This window comes from Somniosus microcephalus, chromosome 9 (assembly GCF_052327205.1).
Source record: "Somniosus microcephalus isolate GS21.2 chromosome 9, FLI_Smic_1.0, whole genome shotgun sequence".
Taxonomy (NCBI): Eukaryota; Metazoa; Chordata; class Chondrichthyes; order Squaliformes; family Somniosidae; genus Somniosus; species Somniosus microcephalus.
This window is the reverse complement of record NC_140995.1, coordinates 26,956,430-26,972,191: the sequence shown is the minus strand read 5'-3', so window position 1 is coordinate 26,972,191 and position 15,762 is coordinate 26,956,430. Positions and strand designations below refer to the sequence as shown.

General features: G+C 52.8%; 1 long non-coding RNA gene across 1 annotated transcript; it reads left to right on the top strand.

Annotated features, from left to right (window-relative positions):
* The first annotated feature begins 2,481 nt into the window (after positions 1–2,481).
* LOC147112316 (uncharacterized) lies at positions 2,482–15,103 on the top strand. Its single transcript, XR_015079652.1, has 3 exons — positions 2,482–2,714; positions 5,717–5,800; positions 14,724–15,103. It is a non-coding gene; the product is annotated as an uncharacterized LOC147112316 (long non-coding RNA).
* Positions 15,104–15,762: the final 659 nt, after the last annotated feature.

Sequence of the window (15,762 nt, the reverse complement as noted above, 5' to 3'; positions counted from 1 at the left end):
TCAGTCCTCTTTCCCTGGGGGTGTCACTTAACGTTTAGCATGTGCCCCAAAGATAACAACATTTCTCAATGACATTTTTTTCAAAAATTAAATGAACCTAAAACTCCTTGGCAGTGTGGCAGGAGAGACTGTACCTTAAGAATAGCATTTTTAAAAATCTGCAGCGGTAAAATAACACAGAGTTCAGACTGGCAAGGGACAACAGATGACTAAATTGGCTGGGGGCTCCCAATAGCCGAAGCCCGGCTCTGACAGTCATTGTGATTTAAGTGACACATATTATCGGTCAGTGACAAGATATGCCATGGTAGTCTCGTGCAGCAAGACACCCTAATGCACTCGAACACAGTAACAGTGCACGGCCCATATCTAATTCACCCTTATCCACAGGAGGAAGAGAAAAGAAGTAGCTCTGACAAAAGGAGGATCTTCATTTCTCCACACAACTGAATTGCATCGCATCTAACAATGATTCATTTCTGTTTTCCCTGCAGGAGGCCTGAACAGAAGATTGACATCATGCAACAGCCCTGCTTGCATTTGCCTTTAAAATTGTATCACTACAACATCTTGATTTGATCAACATCACTCCATAAAGATATAATACAAATAAATTGGAACATCATACAAATATGCGTCTATATGCAACCACAAATCAGCATGTCATACAAACATATTTTCCAGCAATCTGTCTCCCAAGATATTGCTCCAAGGGTAACAAGAGTAACTGATGGTGTCTTCAGCTTTGGGCACTAAAAACGACTAAAGGTTATGTTTGCAGTATGATGAACATTAACTATTCTTGAGTGGTTTCATCATATGGCAGAAAATATTGCTTTCCTCTAACCTTAGGCTACGTAGAACTCAGCAGTGCAAACACAAGGGTAGCTGTTAGTCAATAATCAGTCCACCAGACAGAAGTCTTTAATCTACATCTCCTGACAACATTCAGGGATGACAGCCTGCCTCTAGGGGGAGCTGGTGTTCAAAGCGCAAAGCTCTTTCCACCACTCCGATTATTAATGTAACCCCAGGAAGAGCTGTGTGCTGGGAGCAGAAAATTAATTAAGTGAAGGGTTTCACCTACAGTAAGGAGCGTACAAAGCAAACAGGCTTCTTGTGCAGTTCATTCACATCCTACCTTCTTTGCAATCTGCTCCAGCAGCGCAGGTCAGGAATGTTTTCAGATGTCTTCCTTAACTGTCAATGAAACTGCTTTTATGGAGTAGTTACACAAATGCTAGGGAGCACAGCAAGCAGCCGCTGCAATTTGGACCGGCATGCTGACTGTGCGCTAACCCATGTTGACTTCGTTTGTTATTTTGATCATTTTAATGAAGTGCCAAGTTTGTTTTATTCGTTCCTGGCCAGCATTTATTGCCCATCCCTAATTGAGGTGGTGAGCCGCCTTCTTGGGCCGCTGCAGTCCTTACTGCAAAGCTCCTGTTTCACAGAAATCACAGAAACCCCACAGTGCAGATAGAGGCCATTTCGGCCCATCGAGCCTGCACCGACACATATCCCAACTGATCCCCGTAACCCCTACACCAACACATATCCCACCCTATCCCCGTAACCCCACGTATTTAATCCCCCTAACACTCAGGGTCAATTTATCATAGCCAATCATCCTAACCCGCACATCTTTGGACTGTGGGAGGAAACCGGAGCACCCGAAGGAAACCCACGCAAACACAGGGAGAATGTGCAAACTCCACGCAGACAGTCACCCGAGGCCGGATTCGAACCCGGGTCCCTGGCGCTGTGAGGCAACAGTGCTAACCACTATGCCACCGTGCCCTCAACTCTCAACTGAGCATTAAGCAGGCTATCGGACAGAGTCAAAGAACTTCACCAATCATAATATGGAAGGCTACTGTGGGAATGGAGACATCAATGTTACATTGGATTTAATTTACGTGGAGCAAAATAAGAACTTTGTATCAGTTTCCAGATGAGTGAAAAGTTCCACGTGGGAAAAGACTTTATGAGCTTTCCCAGTATGAGTCATAAATGGAAGTAGACATTACCAGTTATTTACAACAGTGTAATATGATACTGTCTTAGCTAAGGCTTAGGTATGTTGGACAAGCGGCAAAGTATACTGGGGTAGCTGTTGACTGTGCAATAGTGCAAAACGGCTGATAGTGAGTCGGCAGCCCGTTGTACACCTCTCCCGATTTTTATTTCAATTGACTTCAACTCGCTTTCACCCGCTTTACACTATCGGACAGAATCAGGATCTACCCCATTGTCACGGCCCAGGATTCTGTGGCCCCTTTTTATTCCACGAATAGGACTCAAGACAAGTTGCCTTGAAATACTTTTGAGCGGAACTTTGCCTAAAAGCCGTTAGCTACACCAGACAATCCCACGCTGATCTGTCAATTCAGTGGCAGTCAAAATGTGTTTTAAATGTGGGATTAACCATTTTTCTAAAGCGTTTCCACACAATGGCCCATCCGTCAACAATGTCTGGTCATTCAGGTCTTTGGAACCTCAGTGGCGATAGGTTTCTTTCATCACTGCTGGCTTTTGAACAGAGGCTTTTTAAAAATCGATACTGACTCCAGAAGTAAAACAAAACCCGAGAAAAGCTACAAAAGGAGTAAAGCAAGAGATAGGCTGCAAATTGAGAAGGCAACATTACGACTGAGAAGGCGAAATAACCGCTGCAGGACAGATATCAGATCGAATATACCTTTCAACATTAAGTAAGAATCACCAGTGACTATTGCACGTGGGTTTTTATTTTGTAACTGGACACAAACTGAAGTTGTGCTGATTGTACCAAGTGATTTTTCATCATACCCAGTCTGCTGTATGTTTTGTCTACTATGGAATAAAGCAGTCTATGAACCTCTCCTGGTGTTGACTCACTCCGCCTTCGGAGTGATGAGAAAATAAATGCCGGATTTTGCTGTAGCAGGGCATCTAATGATGTCTGCCGTTAGTTAGACCTGCCCCAGCACCCTTCAGATCAAACCAGCTGATAGTGCGAGCTGCTAACGGCGCAGAGAGGGAAACCTGGCGTCTGGGACCTGAGTGAACAGGGCAACAGCCTTGGTATCTCCTTCACCAATCAGGTTAAGGATTGGGAACTAAACAGGGGAAGGACGGAGAAGAAGGGTAAATTAGAGTGGGTGAATTCAATGCCAAATCAAGAACAGAAAAATAAATAGAGGGAGGAAGAAAGATTGCCCAAAGAGAGAGAGAGAGAAAAGAGACAGAATGGAAAAGTAAGAAAACAAATGTAAAAATTTTAAATTTGACATTTTAAAAATCTAAACTAATTTACAACCTGAAGGCATGAGACTCCACACTTATAATAGTTAATTCTCGGTGCCAGAGCGGTTGATTGGCAGCCATTAACACTTAACACATTGTTAAAAGGGTAATTAGGCATGTAATTACTAGCCCTAAATATCTGTGGTGGGTTTAGTTTGTATCTATCGCCCAAATACAGCATCTTCACGACATTCAATGCCTGTCAATGGTGAGGCAATCAGCGAGATACCGTTTTCGTGAAGTTAACGGCGGAGCGGTGCACCTCGCACAGCAACTTTTGGATATTCGCATTTAACCACGCATCGACTCCTCGCCTGAAATTGCTGTACCGTTTACCCATCAATAACGGCAAGCACCATTAGGCTCACTGTTATTTTGACAGCAAAATCTGGCCCATTATGTTCTCAAAACAGAGATCCACTCCATATCATAGGGGTGTTTCACTGTTCCCTTGCGGGTCTCACGATTGTGCTACCAGATACAGGACAGTGGGTAACCAGACTGGTTAAGGGAACAACTGACACCATTGAACCTGAGTAGATACCTGTGGCAGACCAGAATTTGTAACAATATTTTATCATTTTTTAAATATTTAACTCTTAAATTTAAAAAAAACTAATCTAATGGTCTCCGAAGGAAGTTTTCTTTTGATGGACTTTGCTAAATCATATTAAATGGCTGTCTGTGTCTTATAAAGGGAACAGTGTATACTTGGGAGAGACGACAACATAGAAATCTAATTGGTTAATTTATAACCATTGTCTAAAACTCAACGTGAAATTACAGCCTTGAGATCGTTACAACAACTTTGCATTTGTTTTTTCAATGTATGTTTTTGTGCCAATCCAGATGAGGAATATCAGTACAGATGACTTTTGATTTCAGGTGCCTGGTGTCAGCATCAAGTATTCCTTAGCCAGTTGTAGTACAATCAAATGGAAAGTAAAACTCCATCTCCTCTACTCAACCCCAATTTGTAAAAGGAACTCCTGGTGCACAAGTGTGACATTTCCATCTGTCAGGTCGCTAAGATTGAGTGCGTCAGATTGAGGGCAACTTGTTGCTGTGGAGTCATGACCATGAAGCACTGCCTTGAGACTGCGCACACTTATTTCTTGTCGGACACGTAATGCCAGCAAAGAGAAAGGAGATTTTCACCCTCCAGCTTGAATGGACTTGAACGTCTGCCAGAGGTGAAGGAACGTCAGTTTAGAAATTATTGTTGGCAGTATTAGTGGACAATGTTTAATCTGTTTCAGGAAAATTTTTAGTTCACTGTTTTATTTAAAGTATGTTAATATTCCACTAAAATAACATAGATAACATTAAGCATTCATCTGCCAATAAAAGTAATTTCTACACAATTGTTCCAATCACCTATGCCACTCACATAGTCAATTACAAATGGTCACTCAGTCAATTGCAAGTCACTCAGTTCCTTTATTGCTAATAATTTTATGACATAAATGGTGAACCCAGTGGGACTATGGTGTTATTTTTGTTGAAAGCGATCTCGGTATTCACATGGTAGGATTAATAATTGTAAAAACCACTGCAACTTGATCGAGTAGCAATGTTGGGTTGATTACTGGGAAATAATACTGTCAGCATATATTACATGTCTATTATTTTCTCAAGAGAGGCTGGCAATACAACTAGCATGTAACAAAATCATAAGTTGTCGTCAGACTCACAAATGGAAATGGAAAAATAACAGAATGTGGACATCCCCCCGGTATTCAATTAATAATGTTTGTTATGGATCTCTCTTCTAGTCAGTACATGGGGCAGGCAGCATTTCACAGATTTCTATTAACACAGCAAATGCTAAATCCAATAGTAGTCAGTAAGAGGCACAACTCAAGTGAGTCTCCTTTGTCAGTGCATTCATTTCAATCATATTTTGTTCAAATCACTTGCTTCAACAGTTGGCATAGTTAGTCGTGTCCACTTGTAATTGAGTGCGGGCCATTATTGCTAGTGGTGGCCACTTGTAATCAAGTGAAAGCCATTATATCAATTGCTGACAATTCATAAAGAGATGCCAGCCCCAAGATTTAATTGTGGTCGCTTGTAATCGAGTGCTGGCCATTTGTACGTGGTGGGCATTAGTGTGATTACTTGTGCAACAGTCGAAATAAGGTGGTCAATCTTCATGGTATTATCTTCTACAGAAAGCACTTTATTTGCTTACGAATACACAATGCTGTACTATATACCACCTCAAAACACATCATTGTCTTGTGTGTTTATGATATTATCATGATGAAAATAACACATGGCTCTTATGCCTCCCCAAACTATTATTATTGTTATATGAAGACTCTGTCCCCTGAGCTAGATCTAACCGTAACATTCACTTCCAGTTTCTTAGTCCCATCTACTCTCTGGGTCACGTATTAATCACTGGTCGTATTTTCTTTTTAAGGTCATGGACCATAATCCTGAAATTTCCAAGTTTGGTGATCTGAAGCTCGGCAGGGCAGGAATTAACTGCCCAGTCTGGAGTTAGGTGAGTTCCTAGCCAAGCAAACTGACCCATTTGGATTTAAGCTCATTGGAATATTGCTGGTGGGGAATTGGTCGGGACTGTTGCCAGCAACATGGCAGAAGCGCCCCATTGGGGGGCGGGGGAGGAGTTGGAATGTGGTGACATTTGAAGGAAGCCTGCACTTAAAGTGAGTGTCCTCAATCCTTAACTGGCCACAGCAGAAGCAAGTGAAGGAAAGAGGAGAACAGGTAATTTTTACAATGAGTTAGAGTGCCTCTTAAATGAGGTAAAGCTGAGGAAAGATACACTTTTTGGTGTTAAACTTAAGGGAAATTGCCTGAAAACTGTGCTGTAAGAGCAGCCTGTAAGGAAGCAGCAGCAGCTGTTGGTAGAATCCTGCTGACCACCAGGATAGCTGACAAGGGTAAGCAGGGTAGATGCTTGGGAGGAAATATTTGGTTGCTTTGCGCATCCCGTTAGCGCCCTGAGGGGGCGCAAACAAGGCAGAAAGCACCTAGTGCCTGGGTGCGGTGCTGTTAACACCTCCCGTGAAATTCAGCGGGAGGTTAGCGGTGGCGGTAGCCGGTAGCGCCCCGCGGTGCTGCGCCTCTGGCGGTGATGTCTTCGCTGTACGCAACGCCCTGGCCGCAAACTTGGCTCGTGCCCCCTGACCTATCACCGGACGCTGTGTCTGACAGGGTCAGGGTGGCGTTTTTGTGGCCAGGGTAGCGCAAATTATAGGGCAGGTGTCAGGCCGCCATTTTTTTTGGGCCGCCTGCAAGCACCTGCCCCCTCTGGCCTCCTCTTGTGGGGTGCCAGCCACGATCCGTCAGCCCGGCACTCCTCTTGAGTGCCAGGCTCTTTTGCCGGCTTCCCGGTGCTCCAGCAGGGCCCCAGCGTGCGCTGCGCTAGGCCCCTCCCCTTTAATCAGGGGAGGGAGGTGTGAGGGTGCCGGTCAGTTCCTTCAGTAACCCCTAGATGGCACCTTCACTGGTTGGTTCCTCTTTTTGCGAGACAAATAAGTTAAACAAATAAACTGTAAACAAAACTCTAATAACCCTTTAAATAAACCTTAACAAATCAAATTAAAATTTGGTTGTTTGAACTAATTATGCACTCCAGTCCCCGCGGCGCCCACTGGTCACGAAATTGCTCGAGCGCGCCGGTGGACACCGCGTGCTCCATCTCTAGGGCCACCCGGGCGCAAACATGGCCACGGAAGAGAGGGAGGCAATCCGGTCGGACGACCCCCTCGACCGCCCGCTGCCTGGACCAATTAATGGCCTTCTTGGCCAGGCCCAGGAGCAGACCCACGAGGAGGTCCTCCAACCTGCCCGCTCCCCTCCGCACCGGGTGACCGTAGATCAAGAGCGTGGGACTGAAGTGCAACCAAAACTTGAGGAGCAGCCCCTTCAAATAATGAAAGAGGGGCTGCAACCTCTCACACTCACTATATGCGTGAAACACGGACTCCTCCAGACCGCAAAACAAACAGGCAGCCTGGGAGTCCGTAAACAAACTTAAGAGTCTATTGCACGGGACTGCTCTGTGCAACACCCTCCAGGCCAAGTCCCCAATAGAACAAGGGAGGACTCCCGCATAGAGAGCCCCCCATTGGGGACCTCCGCCTCCGTCGGAAGGTAAAACGGCACGCCACGGCGTGTCCGGACGGCAGGCGAAGATGGCAAAGTGGAAGGTGTGCAGGAGCAGCCCGTACAGGAAACCCCTCCGTGCGGAATGAAAAGGCACGGAGGGCATTTCCTCGAGACGGCTCAGGTTGTGAGGCGCCGATCCCCGAGGGGAGTTTCGGGGCAGGGCGCCGATAAGGAACTCCGTCCGAACGGGGGTAAGCTCGGACGGAATCGCCCCACGTGCCTGAGCCGCCTCGATACATCTCGTGGCGCCGGGGGGCAGCATCGCTTTCACCGCCCCGATGGCATTGGCCGCGAGCCGGACGCTGTTCCAGGACATGCGCCACGCCAACTCCTCTGGCGCCATCCAGCCCGCTCCTCCGCCATCGAGTAGGTCCCCGACTCTAGTCAACCTGGCAGGCACAGCCCTGCGCTCCGCCAGCCACCCGAACCCGCGGACGTGGAGGTGCGGATTCCTGAACAGCGGCTCCCGGAGGACAGCCGCCATTCCTGACGGGGGAGAGCTCCGCCTGGAGGCGACGCAGCTCCAAACCCATAGTAATTCCTGGTAGAAGACAGGCAGCTCCCGCAGGCTGGCATGCCTGCCGCTCAGTTCCAAAAACAGGAGCTGCATGTCGTAATTGAGGCCGTGCAGCTGGCGGAAAAAATACGTCGCCAGCGCACACCATCTCGGAGGATTCTCGACGTACAGGTATCTCTGCAGCGTCTGAAGATGGAAAGTCGCAGCCTGGGTGCGGAGGCACACCAACGCCTGACCGCCCTCCCTAAGCGGGAGACTCAGAACCGCGGCAGAGACCCAGTGCTTCCTTTTGTCCCAGAAGAAGTCGACGAGCTTCTTCTGTATCTTGGCGACAAACGCAGGGGGAGGGATCAAAGTGACGAACCGGTACCACAACATGGCGGCCACCAGTTGGTTTATGACCATCGCTCGACCCCTGTAGGACAACACTCGGAGTAATCCTGTCCAGCGTCCTAAGCGAGCGGTGACTTTGGCCTCCAACTCTTGCCAGTTCGCCGGCCAGGCATCCTCGGCAGGGCTGAGGTAGACTCCCAAGTAGAGGAGGTGTGTAGTGCTCCAGGCAAAGGGCCTGAACTCCTCCAGCAGGGAGTCCACCCGCCACTGACCCACCAGGAGTCCGGAACATTTCTCCCAGTTGATCCTGGTGGAGGATGCGTCCGAGTAAATCTGCTGGCATTCCCGCATCCTCCGCAAGTCAACGGGATCCGTGACCATGAGGAGCACGTCATCGGCGTAAGCCGAGAGGACCACCTCCATGCCCGGCCCTTGCAGAGCCAGTCCCGCCAACCTCTTCCGCAAGAGGCGCAGGAAAGGCTCTACGCAAATGGCATATAACTGGCCGGACATGGGGCATCCCTGACGCACCCCCCTCCCGAAGCGAAGGGGCGCCGTCAAGGACCCGTTAACTTTAATCAGACACTCCGCAGCAGCGTACAGAAGTCGGATCCGGGCGACAAAATGCGTCCCGAACCCGAATGCGCGCAGAGTCCCGAAAAGATACTCGTGATCCACCCTGTCGAACGCCTTCTCCTGATCCAAGGAAAGGAAGGCGACCGACAGACCAGCCCTCTGGGAATGGTGGACCAGGTCCCGGACCAGATGGATGTTATCATGGATGGTCCGGCCCGGGACCGTGTAGGACTGGTCGGGGTGGATCATGTGGGCCAGCACGGCGCCAAGGCGAACAGACATGGCCCTGGCAAAGATTTTGTAATCCGTGCTGAGGAGGGAGACTGGGCGCCAGTTCTTAAGGAGGCGGAGATCACCCCTCTTAGGCAGCAGGACAATCACCGCCCTGCGCCAAGAGAGGGGCATCTCCCCGGTCGCCAAACATTCACCCAGGACCCGCGCGTAGTCGCCCCCCAGGACGCCCCAGAACGCCCTGTGGAACTCCACGGTCAGCCCGTCCAGCCCCGGGGACTTCCCCCTAGAGAGCTGGCGGAGGGCGCCGGACAGCTCCTCCAAACTCAGAGGAGCGTCCAATTTTTTTGCGCCCTCCAGGCCGACCTTCGGCAGGTCCTCCCACAAAACTCTGCGCGCGTCCTCGCTGGACGGATCCGGAGAGAACAGAGCCCCGTAATAGGCGCGGGTCTCCGCGCGGATTCCCTCCAGATCCGAGACCAGAGATCCGTCGTCGGCCAGCAGCTCCAAGAGCTGCTTACGGACCCCCCGTCTTTTTTCCAGCGAGTAGAAGAAGGGGGAGCCGCGGTCCAGGTCCCGCAGGAACTGGATCCGCGACCTCACGTACGCGCCTCGGGACCCGACGAGCTGCAGGTCCTTCAGCACGCCCTTCTTCTCTTCGTACACCAGCCGCAGGGCCGGGTCCTCGACGACTTGACCGAGACGGGACTCCAGGTCGAGCACCTCCTTCTCCAACTGCCCGACCCGGGCCTCCCGCCTCTTGGTCGACCCCTTCGCGTACTCCTGGCAGAAGAGATGGATGTGAGCCTTGCCCACATCCCACCATAGCCTCAAGGAGGGGAAGCCCCCCTGCTTCCTTCTCCAGCCGGCCCAGAACCGACCGAACGAATCCCGGAACCGTGCGTCCTCCAGCAGCAGGTTGTTAAAGTGCCAATACGCGGACCCCCCCCGTGCGCGCAGCAGAACGAGCTCCGCCCACACCAGGTGGTGGTCCGTGCACGGCACCGGCCGCATGGAAGCCGCCGGAACGCAGGAGACGTATGCCCGAGAAATGTAGAGGCAGTCGATCCTGGACGCTCCTCTCCCAGACCTCACGCAAGTGAAGGCGCTGGAGTCGGGATGGAGATTTCGCCAGACGTCCACCAAGTCGAGGGACCCGACCAGGTCCCTCAACTTCTCCATCGCCGCCGGGCAAGGCAGGGCGCCCGTGCGGTCCCTCGCCTCGAGGGTACAATTAAAATCCCCCCCGAGGATAACGCACTCGCCCGCGTCGATGGAGCCCAAAAGAGTGGACACTTCTTCAAAGAAGCGCGCCTGCTGTGCACCGGCCTGAGGGGCGTACACGTTCACTAGATGGAGCGGCACGCCCCCCAGGCGAACAGTGACCTGGAGCAAGCGGCCCGGCACGAGCTCCTTGACCCCCAAGATCTCCGGCTGAAAATGCGGGGCCAACAAGATAGCCACCCCACTGGAAACACTGGAGAGGTGACTCATGTTGACCCCTCCTTGCCACTCCAGGAGCCACGTGGCCTCGTCTCCCGGAACGGTGTGGGTTTCTTGCAGGAAGCACACCGCATACTTCCCGTCCCGAAGGACCGAAAAGTTATTAAATCTGCGGCTAGCTTCCCTGCTGCCGTTGATGTTGAGGCTCGCTATGGTTATCTTCATTTCAGAAGCATAAACCAACCCCTACTTATCACTAACGGGGGAAGGAAGGGCGGCCGCTAGTCGACCGCCACTTCCTTAGCAGCCCAGTGAGGAACAACCGGAACTGACGCAGCTCGAGCGGGCTCACGCCCGCGTCCTCGCCCATGGTCTTGTAGGCGACGCGGGCCGACCCGATGAGCAGCGCCAGCTCCGACCATCTGTCAAGGGCCCGCCGGGTGCCCTGGCGACCCTGGCACGCGGCCACAAAGTCCCGGAGCTCCCTGATGGGAATAAGAATGAGGGGGGTCCCGGCGAGGGGCGCGAGGTCATCCATCGCCTCATCGGCGAAGGAATCTAAGTCCTCCTCCGCCCCTACCACCGAGTCCCCGTCCTCCTCCGGGGGGTCGCCACTGGCGGCCGAACCGTCCGCCACGCAGTGCGCATCGGGCGGCTCGGCCGCGACGGCCGGCCCCGCCTCCGCCCGGATCCCACCCCCAGGATCGGTAGCGGAGGATTCCTCCCTGGGCTCCTCTAGGGGGGCCGGGCCAGAAGACGGCGGCAGTCCGGAGACCCCCTCCGCCCCAGGCGCCAGGACGACCGGAGAGACCGGAAAGACGGGAGAATACGTGGACCCGACCCCCTCCAAGTCACCCGGCGCCGGAGACACAGACAGAGGGCCCTCCTCCGCCACGCCACCGGCCTCCGACCCAGCAGATGGGGTAAATTGTTGACAGACCTCGACGAAGTTGAGCAGCACCTGGGAAAAGTCCGGGCCGCTCTGGGCGAGCTCATCTTCCGCGAGGCCGCCCGACCCGTCGAGGGGCAGTTCCACCGTTAAGGGGTCAATCCCCGCCGCAGGTTGTTCCGCGACCCCCCCCACGGGCAGGGTCTCGTCCCCATCCCCGGGAGGCACAAACTGGGCAGACGCCTCTGCCTCAGCCTCCCCAGGGACAGGCGACCCCTGCCGTTCGCCCGCGATGGTGTCAGCGGTGGGGTGGGGCGCAGTATCCGCGGCGGGCGACGACTCCCCCCGACTGGAGGGACCTTCCTCCTCCCGGTCCTCCTCCTCGTCCAGGGGGTCGTGCCTTCTCTTGAGCGTGGAGGGGTAGAGGGAGGCCTCCATTTCCTCAGGGGCCTCCCCTGCTCCCTGCGGTGGAGCGAGTTCTTTGGGTCCCCCGGGCCCGAGCCCGGCCACAGGTTCTAGCGTACCCGCCTCGGCGGTCGCGGCCACGGGCTCAGGCACGAGGTCCCCCTCACCTCCGCACTCCGCGATCAGCGCGATGACGCGCTCGGGCGTCAGGGGCTCCAAATCAAGTGGGACACCCTCCACGGGGGGACCCACCCTGCGGTTTTTGGTCTTGTACCGCGCCTTCTTTCCGACTGGACCTCCCTCCTCCCCCCCGCCGGAGGCCTGGATGGCGATGGCCTCCGACGACGACCGCGCCCCGGTGGCATTTGTTTGGGAGGGGGCACGGCTAGACCCGGAGGGAGGAGCGGCGGCGGCGCCAGCCTTGGCCACGCCAGTCACCCTGGCGGCTTTGGAGGCGGGGCAGTTTTTCCGAACGTGCCCCACCTCCTTACAGGCGTGGCACCGCACGCCGTCCGTCGTCCAGAAGACGCGGTACGGGGTCCCCTCGTGGAGGACCGTGAAGGCCCCGTCCGTCTCCCCCTCCCGCGCCAGCTGGATAAAGGCCTGGCGCCGGAAGGAGAAGACATGGCGAAGGCTGCTCTCCCGGAATCCGAGCGGGATCGGAGAAATCCCCGACCTCACCTCCCCAAGTTGGTATAAGTGGGGGAGGAGGAGCTCACCGGCGATAAAGGGCGGGACGTTTGATAGAACGACCCTCTGCGCGGTGGCCTCAAGAGGGTCCACCGGCAGGAAGGTCCCGCCCACGGTGAGCCCCTTGGCGATGGCCAGGGCCACCGCCCGCTCGGACTCCAGGAAGAATACAGCCTTCCCATACATTTTCGAGGCGGCCACTATGGCCGGAGGGCCGACTACCCCAGCCATAGCCTTGACGCACGCCTCGACGGTCATGTTGGGGTGGGTGTAGCTCTTCACCCCAAGCTTCTTAGTCATTAGCCGGAACGGCGATGGGGCAGCGGCAGCAGCGGGAGCGGCCGTGGCTTTGGCCGCCGCCGCCGCGTAAGTCATCGCCGGCCCCGTCACCGCCGAAGAAGTACTGGCCATCATGGGGTGGTTCTTAAAAAAGAGCTACACACACCCCAACTTTGTCGCAGGCCTGGAGGTTTTTAATGGCCTCGGTAAGAGAGTCCTGAGCAGAGGGAGTGTAAATGTACTGGGCCACCTCTCCCCTTAATGGTATAAATTGGGAGGGGGCCCTTTCCTCCCTCTGCTCAATTAGTAATAATAAACAGGAAAGGAGGTGCCTTTTGGAGAGGCAGAGAGAGGACAAAGAGAGAGAGAGAGAGGGGGGGTGGGAAGGAGGGGGGGGCCGCAAAGGCAGGGTCCCCACTCAACGATGGTAGACGGTGGGTGGGTTTCGGCAGGGTGTACTCCCCCGATGGTAACTCACAAAGTCTTTAAGCTATAAGCTGGTCTTCGGGCAGGGGGAGAGGATGTCTTCGCCTGGGCAGACCGGAGAACGCCCAAGGTCAGCCCACACCAGGTCTTCACGATGCGCAGGAACAAGCTTCACCTGGGCAGGCTCCAGCCAACCCAGGCCAGGCTTTCGGCCCGTCTTCTTTTCCTCCCCCCGCCTAGAATGCAAAAGTCTTTAGGGGGAATACACAGAGACACCCACCTGCAGATGTTTGAGTTGCAGCTCCTCCCCTCCTTCCAAGTGGAGCTGTTTGTATCCTCTCTCCCCCTCTCCCTCTCCTGGGCTGGAGGCCGAATTGGGAGGCAGTGCTGGAAAAGGCCTCACCTGTTCTAATGCTGGCCTCCTCCTCTGTCCTCCACTCCTTCCTCTCCAGGCACCTCTGTCGATGATATAGATGGGTTGGTGTGGGAAGGTTGTAGTGGTGGTGGCCTGGGGTCACTCCTTCCTTCCACTTTACTCCCAGGCCAAGGCAACCACACACTCTCTCCCCACAGCAGCAGCAGCAGCAGCTGAGCAACACAACCTGCTCCTCTGGCTGCAAGGAACAGACTGAGCTTGTCAGGGGGCCAGTCAATCCCTTCAATCAACCTCTAGATCGCACCTTTACTGGTTGGTTTCCCTTTGTTAATTGTTACTTGTTTCTCCTGTTTATTACTTAACTGCCTTTTATCTGGTTTATTGGTTTCACCTGTTTTTGCTTGTATTTAAGTTCTGTGGTTTCTTCCCTCTGGGTTCAGTCCCGACAAGGTGCTCAGTTTTGGACAAGCCGGTTGCCCTGTGGTAGCTTGTCTTGAGCTCAGTTTGGACAAGCCGGTTGCCTCATGGTAGCTTGTCTTGAGTTCCTATCTTGACAAGCCGGTTGCCCTAAGGTAGCTTGTCTTGAGCTCAGTCTGGACAAGCCGGTTGCCTCACGGTAGCTTGTCTAGAGTTCCTATCTTGACTAGCCGTTTGCCTATGTGGTAGCTTGTCTTGAGCTCTTATGTTTTGCAACTGTTTACCTGTGTGATTCTAGTAAAGTACTGTTATTTAAGACTGCATATCTGCTTCTCGCCTCATCTGTCTGCACTTGGGTCCAGAACCAGCCTCGCCCGGACAGCATGGCCCTGTGTCTACACGGCCCCGTGACAGCAACCCTGACAGGAGGCCTGCAGTTCCGCGGCACTATGTGCCGACATGCATGGCGCTGCTGCATGTAGCGCCACGATATTCAATGGTAGTGCCCCAGGAAGGAAGGGGAGTGCTTCCAGAAACACCCCGCCTCCTGCTTGGGGCGCTACCAATCAATTTTGGGCCCGGGGGTGCTAACTTTTTCGGGGCGCTAATTTTTCCCCCTTGGATTCAACACCCAATCAGTGCAATGGAATCACGGAGACATGTGTGCACTTTGATGTTCTTGTACACTTGTAATTCATCTATTTCAGGAGGTGAAAGATTACATAAATGAAAGAAGGAATATGAGAATGTAACACAGCACTGTATCTACACAGCCCTCATGCAGGAGAAGATTGCCTTTAACATCCATGAACGAAGGGCTACAGGTGGTGGACTACCTGTTAACACCCCAGAGGGAAAACACATTGGAGGCACCTGAAATAAATATTCCCCAATTGGTTTAAGGCCAGCAATGATTGAAATACTTTATCGGGTGCCAACTTTTGTGTGTTGCTGTAATTTAAAAAAAAATGTACTTCTTTCTATTCCATAATAAATATTTTTCAGTACTTTATTTCTTTAAACAAAGATAAACTATCCCTCCTCGTCCTTCTTGACTTGTCTGCAGCCTTTGACACGGTTAACCACTCCATCCTCCTCCAATGCCTCTCCACAGTCGTCCAGCTGGGTGGGACTGCACTCGCCTGGTTCCATTCTTATCTATCTAATCATAGCCAATGGCTTCTTTTCCCACTCCTGCATCAAAACCTCTGGTGTCCCCCAAGGATCTATCCCTGTCCCCCTCCTATTTCTCATCTACATGCTGCCTCTTGGCAACATCATCCGAAAACACAGCGTCAGTTTCCACATGTACACTGACGACACCCAGCTCTACCTCACCACCACTTCTCGCGACCCCGCCACGGTCTCTAAATTGTCAGACTGCTTGTCCGACATCCAGGTCTGGATGAGCAGAAATTTTCTCCAATTAAATATTGGGAAGACCGAAGCCATTGTTTTCGGTCCCCGCCACAAATTCCGTGCCCTAGCCACTGACTCCATCCCTCTCCCTAACATCTGTCTGAGGCTGAACCGCACTGTTTGCAACCTTGGTGTCATATTTGACCCTGAAATGAGCTTCCGACCACATATCCATGGCATAACTAAGACCGCCTATTTCCACCTCCGTAACATCGCCCGTCTCCGCCCTTGCCTCAGCTCATCCGTTGCTGAAACCCTCATCCATGCCTTTGTTACCTCTAGACTTGACTATTCTAATGCATTCCTGGCTGTTCTCCCATGTTCTAC